Here is an 8,560-nt window from a genome sequence, read left to right as displayed (position 1 = left end):
GATGGAAGCTCTTTTCTCTCAATAAATATGTTCTGCTCTTAATCTCTGTTGTTCCTAAAATTAATGCTTTGATTTTAGAGAACACAAATTCTTACCAGGCATATAGTGGCCTGAGAATGTTGTTCTCCTATATCAGTATAGTAGAGCGATGATAACAGAGACAGTGTTATCATTTAACATGGTGTAGCCTAAGGCCTCAGAAGTGAAATCATTAAGAGACTAATTCACTGATGGAAACCTGAAGCATAAAAACATTAGTGGAAAGATCCATGTAAAATGTGCAGTATGCTCTGATGCTCTAAATACTTAGAGATATGAAAAATGATATTGAATTCTTCATTTACATTTCATAGAAATTGTTTAAAAGGAAATGATAGATTTAACGTTTAAAGCTTCAGAAATAAAACATTGCTGAGTGTGTATTCCTTAATTTATTTATTTTTTTGGTATCCGGAATCAAACTCAGGACCTTGTACTTGCCAGGCAGGTGATTATGCAGTAGAACTATATGCCCTGTCTGCATGTGTATTTCTTAAGTGTGCAGAAGACTATCTATGTAAGACCCAAAAGTCCAATCATTAAAATTGAAAATTCAACTCTGCACTATAATTCAAATCAGCACTATAGAATAGCCAACACAGAATACTGAGTGGATCTATAGTCAGGTAAATTTGTTTGCAGCATATAAAAAAACTTTCATATCGAATCTCAACAAGTGATTTCTGTAAATCAGTCTAATGAAGAAATTTACAAAAGGTATAAACAGGAGAATTATAGAAGAAACAAAAGCTAAATGTTCAGTAGAACTATGAAAACGATACACAGTAGCTCACTAGTCATCAGACAGCTGTGTATGAGTACTTCACTGAAATCTTTTATACTCAGTGAAAACGTGTCACGTTTTGCAGAACAGAGAACTATACAGGGTGCTCTTTTCTGTCTGGAAGGTGTATTAGTATAAAAAGGTTGAATACAAGTTGGAAATATGAGTACAATTTTATGTGTTTCTATGGCCCAGCATTTCCAGACAGGGGACATATTCTAGAGAAATTAATGACCACATATAAATGGATGCCCATACATATGCACGTGTACTTGATGTGTATGTCTGACGCCCACCCATAGATGCACAAAGTGTTCACAGGGGTGCTGTTTGTCATAGGAAAAGGCACATCATTAAAGAACTAATGAAAAATCAGTGTGCGGTGCCACATCCCTGACCCGGCTGAGCCTCTGAAACCCAGTGTAGACAATGAACACTAGCTGCAGTGTCAGCAACACCAGGCCCAGTGCCAGCAACTTAGGGACAGAGGGGTCAGATAAGAGGGCTGAGATAAGAAGGACCTCAGGAGGTGGAATTTGGAAACCATGTAGGTTGATAATATGAGTTTCCGTTTTCTTTCCTTTTTCCCAAATACCTTGAGAAAGCAAGGAGTAAAACTTTGCCATGCTGGAGCACGATGCTCCATTGAGAATTCCCATGGAATGGTAGGACGCGACAGGAGACAGTTTCTAAGGACTAAGGCTAAGAGGAGCAGACACACACAGGTTCTGTTGGTCATGGCAGTGTCACTGAGTATGCTATTCTCTGTTCCTCTCCCATGAGCATGCTTGCTAACTGAGCAAATACTGTGAAGAGAAGGGTCCCTTATGGGGGTGTTTACCACACTCACCCTCTATGAGCCTCCAGAGCTTCTTTTAAGTCGCAATTCTGCCTCCAGAGCTTCCAGAGCTTCTTTTAACTTGGAATCATGCAGCAGGAAAGAAACAGACATGTCTGGCTGTGAATTCTGGTCCCTCAACTTCTGAGAGACTAAGGACACAACTCTCTTCAGACTCAGTTTCTTGTGCTGTAAAGAGATGTATTACACAATCACACAGAAAGTCAAGAGATTGATTGCAGCCTTGTGTCTAGGGTAAAATTTTATAAGTAAGGTTAACTAAATCATGGTAGAGTCGTAGTATGTGTCAGTACATAGCCCAAAACATTTGAGAGAAATGCTGTTATGGGTAGGTGCTCATGTCATACTGCACATTAATGAAAGCACGGTCCACAATAATATGCCATGGGTGGATGTCTACTGATAGATTTCATTTACTTTCACAATGCTTTGCATTTTCTTTACTAATCCATGGAAAAATTTCAGTAAAAATCCTCACTGAGTTTTTAATGACTGTTTGTCCTTGGAGAAGACAGTGAAATATCAGCCTGATGATCCCATTCATTTTATTGTTATTATTATTTTAAAATACAATTGTTTTAAAAAGGAGGAGGAAGAGAAATGATTAGGGTCACCTCTGCAGTGCCGGGGGCTCACAGGAACCGAGGTGTGTTATGCTTGTGCGCAGGTCCAGCATAGGTTGGACTCAGCTGTAGGTCACACACAGAGCAGACCCTCCACAGAGGGGGGTCCAGGGCTTCTTCCTCCTGCAGTCATCTGCTCCTCACATCCTTCCTGGGCAGCTCTCAGCCCAGTCCAGTTTCCTCACTGCGTTCCTGAGGGAGGAAGTGATGACTCTTGGGCCATGTGGGGGGCAGCTTCTGTTTTTGATTCTGAGCCCCTGTCCTCCATGACCTGAGCAGGACACAAGGAGACAGCGCTGAAGTGGAGGTGGCACTTGCTTTGCTGTCCTGCTCCCAGGGCTGTCTGCAGGTTGTTGTTCTGTAGCTAGTGCAGGCTGACTCCCTCCACGGTTTTTCTCTGTGGATCTGACCCAGGGGAGTTTCTGGCTATGCTTTGGGGATCTATGCTGGCACCCTAGAGAATCCGTGCAGATGGAGTTTGGGACCGTGATACTAGCTGTTATTATCTTGCTTAATACATTTACATTTTCTAGAGAGTACAATAATTTTCTTTATTTTAAAGGGAATGGAACTCAACAAAACAAAATTGAGCAAACCCAATGAAAACAAGGCAGTGAAAGTACAGAACTGTGAAGCATGATACTAGGCAACCAGTAATTGTTACAATAGTGTATCGTGTTATCTTCACAATAGTTGTGCATTCCCTCAGATACAGTAAAAGTCAAACCAAATCTAAAAAGAATAAAACCAGTCAAAACAGAATACTGAATAAAGCAAAGCATTTAACTGGAACAAAACAAAATAGTGAGAACAATGTTGGATTTCAAAAACAGGCTAGAAGGAATCCCCCATATTTGCTATATTGCATACGGTCATCCTCCCAAGAAATGCTTAGACTACTGGCCCCAGGCCTGCAAAATCAACCAAACAACACCAGCATTTAGTTGCTTTCTGTACCTCAGTTGTTATCAAGTCAGCCTGTGCTCCCAACCAGCCAGTTACTGGGTGGGTGGGGGGATGCCCGTGGTGGTGGTGCTGGGTGATTTTCAGTCCATGCCAGTGGGCTCATGGGAGGTGCTAGCTGACTCTTCTCTTCCTGGGCCTTGCATGACTTGTCCAACTTATCAGAAAGGCTGGCTAGTTGACTTGAGACTAATGATTTTCATGTTAGTGTCATTAGAGACTTTTGAATCTTTAATTTTTGTTATGGTTCCCTTGTTATTTACCATTCACTTTGTAAAATTTTTGGTTTCAAATCATATTAGGTATCTTTTTATACATATAAAATGTGTATTTGAGTCCATATATATAGTCTTGTTACCTTAATTGTAAATAAAATGGCTCTCTGCAAAAATTGTGTATATCAAATCTCATTTTAAGGGCTTTAGATCTGTAGTATGATCTTAGAAATTCTTCTTTTTGAATATATTTTATAAAATCATGTTATTAACTTAGTGAAAATACTTTAGATTTATTTCTTTTTGGCATGTTTTAAAAGTAAGCTCTACATAAAAAGAAAGTTATATTTTAAGACACTAGAATATTACAAATAATCTGTGGGATGGGAAATTTTGCAATGTGTTTGCTTATAAAGCTGCTGAGCTCAAACTACTCATTCAGTTAATCTGAGAGGAGAAAGCTGAATTTAGTGAGTCTCCAAGTTTTATTTTTTTCATTAATTCAGAATTATTTGAAGGTAGCTATTGTGAAAGGGTGGACTAGATAAACTCCTGGTAGAAGAAATCTCAGCTTCTTTTGGCTGAAACACAGGAATTCATTATCTCTTCATAACAATTCTGTGGTGGTCAAGACTAGTTTTATGTGATTCCTATAATCTGTGTCATATTCTATTGGCCTCACAGCCCAGTATGTATACTGTGGCTCCGGATATCACGTTTCCTTTCAAAGCATGAGAGAAAGCACTAGGCAGGCCCGGAAGCAATCACATATACATCTTTGTTCAGGAAAATAACAGTGGTCTCTAAATATACATACTCAGTGGGATGGAGAAAGGCTTTCCCTCAAACCCACAAAACTCATAATGAAATGGCATTCACTAGACCCATGTCTAGGGAGCAGGACAACGCGCTGTCTCACACCGTGTTGGTGCCTGTGACAGTCTGTCGGTCCTAGAATGGCCCATTTTACATGGTACTGCTCTGCTGCTTAACTCCAGGATGTCTGAGGCCATAGAGATTAGATTTTGCCACCAGCACACATGTGGGAATGTTGAGGACACTGGCCAGGCTCTAGGCGGTGGACAAGTGGAGCTGAGCAGGAGTCCTCATCTTATGGAGGAGTAATCCAGAGGGACTTCTACAGAGTTCACTGTGACTTCTGCAGGATTGCGTTCAGCATCCTGAGGTATAAAATGGCTCAGAAATTCACTCTTCCTGAATTTTCTGTCTGTTTTTCATTTTTCTCACTGCTTTGGAGTTGCTACTTTGAAAAAACCGAATGCTAGAAGACAGGTTTTTCTTCTGCCTGGCCCTCTGCTTCCCACAGCACACTGCGCTGCTGGTCTCAGCAACAGATGATGCCACGAGCCCATCCCCTTCCACAGAGCTGGGCTGAGGGTATGTGAGGATTTGGGGGACATTCTTAATCCAGTCCACAACAGTAGAGACCCTGAGATTGCAGCTGTAGATAGTGGGGTCTGTTGTCTTACCCTTGCCACAAGGACTCAGCACCTCCACTGTTCTCCGCTGGGTCAGGGTACAAGGAGGAGCTGCCAGCGTGAATCCCAGAGAAAGCTCTCTCCAGAATCTACCATGCTGCCCTCTCCGCAGCCTCCTCCGCAGTGAGAAACAAGTTTATGTAGTTCCTAAGGTGTTCAGTCTATAGGTAATACATCATTGCAGCCAAAATACAGGCAGAAAGTGGCACTTGGGTCGCGTTGCCACTCTAACAAGCATCCATAAGGATAGAGGCAGATTATGGTCTGAGTGATAGAGAGGGGAAGAGGACTCGTGGGGTCTGTGCTAGGAAAAACACAGATTTTTGTGGTCTTACATTTACAGGTGACTCACAGGAGAGTGTGTAAAACAAGAGATCCATCTGGATACTGTCCATCTTCTTACACAACACTGAAACTCCCGGGATTAGGATTTGTGTAGGAATGCGGGTGGTAGTGATGCATCTTGTGAGGTCTCAGATGGCACTGAGCTTGTGATTAGACCACAAGGAAGGGTGGTCCTTGTCATGGAAGGGCAGTGACCTCAGCTGTCACGTGCTGGCCCGGGGCTCTTGTGGTGGGTACAGTGATGCTGATGGATGCTCACCGGGTAGATCGCTCAGTGAAGTGTGGAAAGCACTGTGGTCCATCCCAGCTGCTGAGGGCTCCGTATAGGAAGAGCAAACTGACTCAGAGTTAGAACTGTTCAGCAAAGAGGAGTCAGAGTTAAGGATCTGGGAAATTCTCAGCCTCCCTTCACTGCAAAACTGGAGGAAGCATATTTGGGGAAGAATACTAGGAGGTGACCCTGTGACTTCGTGATAAGGACAGGAGGGTGGATTTGAACCAGAGACTGAATCACTTTCTCATCGAAAGCCAGGGATGCAGGGGGGACCATAGCAGCAGCGGTCCCACCAGTGGGAACATACGGAAGGAGGACTGCTGGACTCAGGCCCCGATGCCTGAACTGTGGATCAGCTCAGGTACAAACGTGTGACTCCTCATGATGCAGGGGGAAGGGCTGTGATGTGTGTGTGCTTTACACAGTGTACAAAGCAATGGGCTTTCAAATTTTACTTCAATATAATGCATTATACCACTGTAGATAAAAAACAATTATCAAGAATTATTAACAAGTGAAGAAAAACAAGTTGCAGGTTAAAAGAACGAGTGGGAGAGCACAAAACAGATTTTACTTTTGAAGACACAATGAAAAATGATTTTTCCTTATTGTGTGTCTGTATACGTTAATAATGGAGATACCTATAGGTTCTGTTCGTTTTTAATGACAGGTCTTTTAAGAGTCTTGTCAAACATAGGAAAGCAGTATCAGACTTATTTTCAGATAGTTTCCCTTGAAGGAATAATGAGAAGTCCCTTAGTCAGCCCTGTCAACGTAGTCACAGAGCAAGCCCATGACTCAGAGGAAAAAGGAAGAGGGCTGGGGACACAGTTCAGCGTGAAAGTCCTGGGCTCAGGACCTTGCTGTGACCTAGAACTCCAGTCCTGCATTTGTGAAGCCCTGGCTTCAGTTGTCAGTGTGCACATCGAGACACGTAAAATGTTCACTTGTTTGAATACTTAATATGTTTCCGTGACTGTCTTTTAGATGTTGCAGATAATTGAGGGTCACATTTGGTGGCACAAACATCTGTCACAGGCTCAGAAGTTGAGGAATATGAGGGCTCTGCTGGCTTTCTGGGTGAACCCTGTGGATGGAGAAACCAGGCTGAGAAACACTTGGTTTCCATGTGTCTCATGGCTGTGATCACATCTTGGTTTCTCAGGCTGTAGATAAGGGGGTTTAACATGGGAATCATAATTCATAACGTGGGAATCACAGAACAAAGAAGCCAATCTTTCCTGCTCTTGGGACCTGTTGGTCTCATGGAATACGTACGTGTACGTGTAAGCCAGAGTCCCAGTGAAGATAGTGACTGTCGTCAGGTGGGAGGTGCATGTGGAGAAGTCTTTTCTCCTTCCTGCGGCCAAAGACATCCTGAGGATGGCAGCCAGGATGCACATATAGGGAAACATGATGACCGACACAATGAGTGTCAAGCTGAACACCACAAAGACAGTCATGACCATGATATTTACATCAATACTGGAGCAAGATAGAGCAAGAATTGCTGGTATATCATAGAAAAAGTGATTAATTACATTGGATTTGCAAAAGTTGAAGGAAAAAGTCAGACTTGTGGTTTCAGAAGCATTTAAGAACCCACAATGTTGGAACCAAGCAGCAGCTGAATGCAGACTCACCAGGTAATGCAGGGGTTTGCAGGTGGCCATGTATTATTAGTTCACGGCCATGGAAGCCAGGATGAAGCCGTCGCTTGGGACAAACATCCCATAGACTAGCAACTACACTAAGCATCCAGTGAAGGAGATGGACTGGTCCCTGCTCACGAAGTTCTGCAGCATCTTGGGAGTGATGGCAGAGGAGTAACAGAGGTCCACGAAAGCCAGGTGTTGGAGGAAAAAGTACATAGGCGTGTGAAGGGCGGGGTCAACCTTGATGAGCAGGATCATCCCAGCGTTGCCCACCAGGGTGGCCACGTAGATGACAAGAAAGGCTGTGAAGAGGACGTGCCAGGACCTGTGCTGACCAGCAAATCCCAGGAGGATGAATTCAGTCACTCCACTGCCTTTATTTTGTTCCATCCTTAGCATGAAATATCAGCTAAAAATTACAATGAAAGAACGGAGAAAGACCATTATGAGACTCTAATTATGAATTTTAAACTGTATTAAACCTTGGTTTTCTATGGATTCATGGAATGTTTGCTGTGATGTGATTGAGTTTGAAGGTTGAAATGTTTTCAAATTAAATATTTCCATTTGTGTTGTGGGGAAATTAACATTGAATAGCATCACTGTTCTTAGTTGCTGACTGTCATTTCATAAATGTGTTCATTTTAGAAACAGATTGTACTGAGAGTCATACTTTCTTTTGTGCTTTATATAATTTAATCACAAGGCTAGTTATCCAAGTAGAAGCTAACCTTAACCCACCCTGTGTGACTATGTCATCTTGCTCTAACTCATTTCTTTATTCTCAAGTATTCTCTCTCTCTCTCCTTCCCAGCTCTTCTCTGTCATGGACTGGAGCTCATACAGCCTTTGTCAAGGTTTTGATCAAAGTATCTAAGGCAACAGTCATTTCCTTGTTAATAACTTCAATGTATTTTGGATGAAAATTTTATACCAAGCAGTAAATTGTTCCCAGCACTGTCAAAATCCCTGCTAGTGGTAGATGTGCAGTGTGACTTCCTGTACTGTGTCTCACCAACTGCAAACATGGTGACTGAGGGTGGATCCCTGTTCCTGAGACCTTATGTGGTCATGTGTGCGCTGGCCCTTGTCCATCTTTCATTATTTGCCTTCTTGTCCTTATTTTTTCTAACTACAAAATAATTTGATTATTGTCTTATATACTTGTTAGAATTTTGGTGTTTTCTTGGTCACTAAAATGCCTGTTGTAATATGCTAATGTTTCGACTGAGTTCATTTATGGATGCTTTTTGCTTATCCTGTTTTTGAATTTCTCAATGTGTGTTAACTTGACCCAGCTTTTC

The 8,560-nt window shown here is 42.2% G+C and overlaps 1 pseudogene; it reads right to left on the bottom strand.

Moving 5' to 3' along the window:
• Window positions 1–6,544: 6,544 nt before the first annotated feature.
• LOC100716232 (putative olfactory receptor 5AK3) lies at window positions 6,545–7,646 on the bottom strand (annotated as a pseudogene).
• Between the last annotated feature and the right edge of the window lie 914 nt (window positions 7,647–8,560).

Source organism: Cavia porcellus, unplaced genomic scaffold, assembly GCF_034190915.1.
Source record: "Cavia porcellus strain 051 isolate PalLab524CR breed Dunkin Hartley unplaced genomic scaffold, mCavPor4.1 scaffold_17, whole genome shotgun sequence".
Classification (NCBI taxonomy): Eukaryota; Metazoa; Chordata; class Mammalia; order Rodentia; family Caviidae; genus Cavia; species Cavia porcellus.
This window is presented reverse-complemented; position numbering and strand designations above follow the sequence as displayed.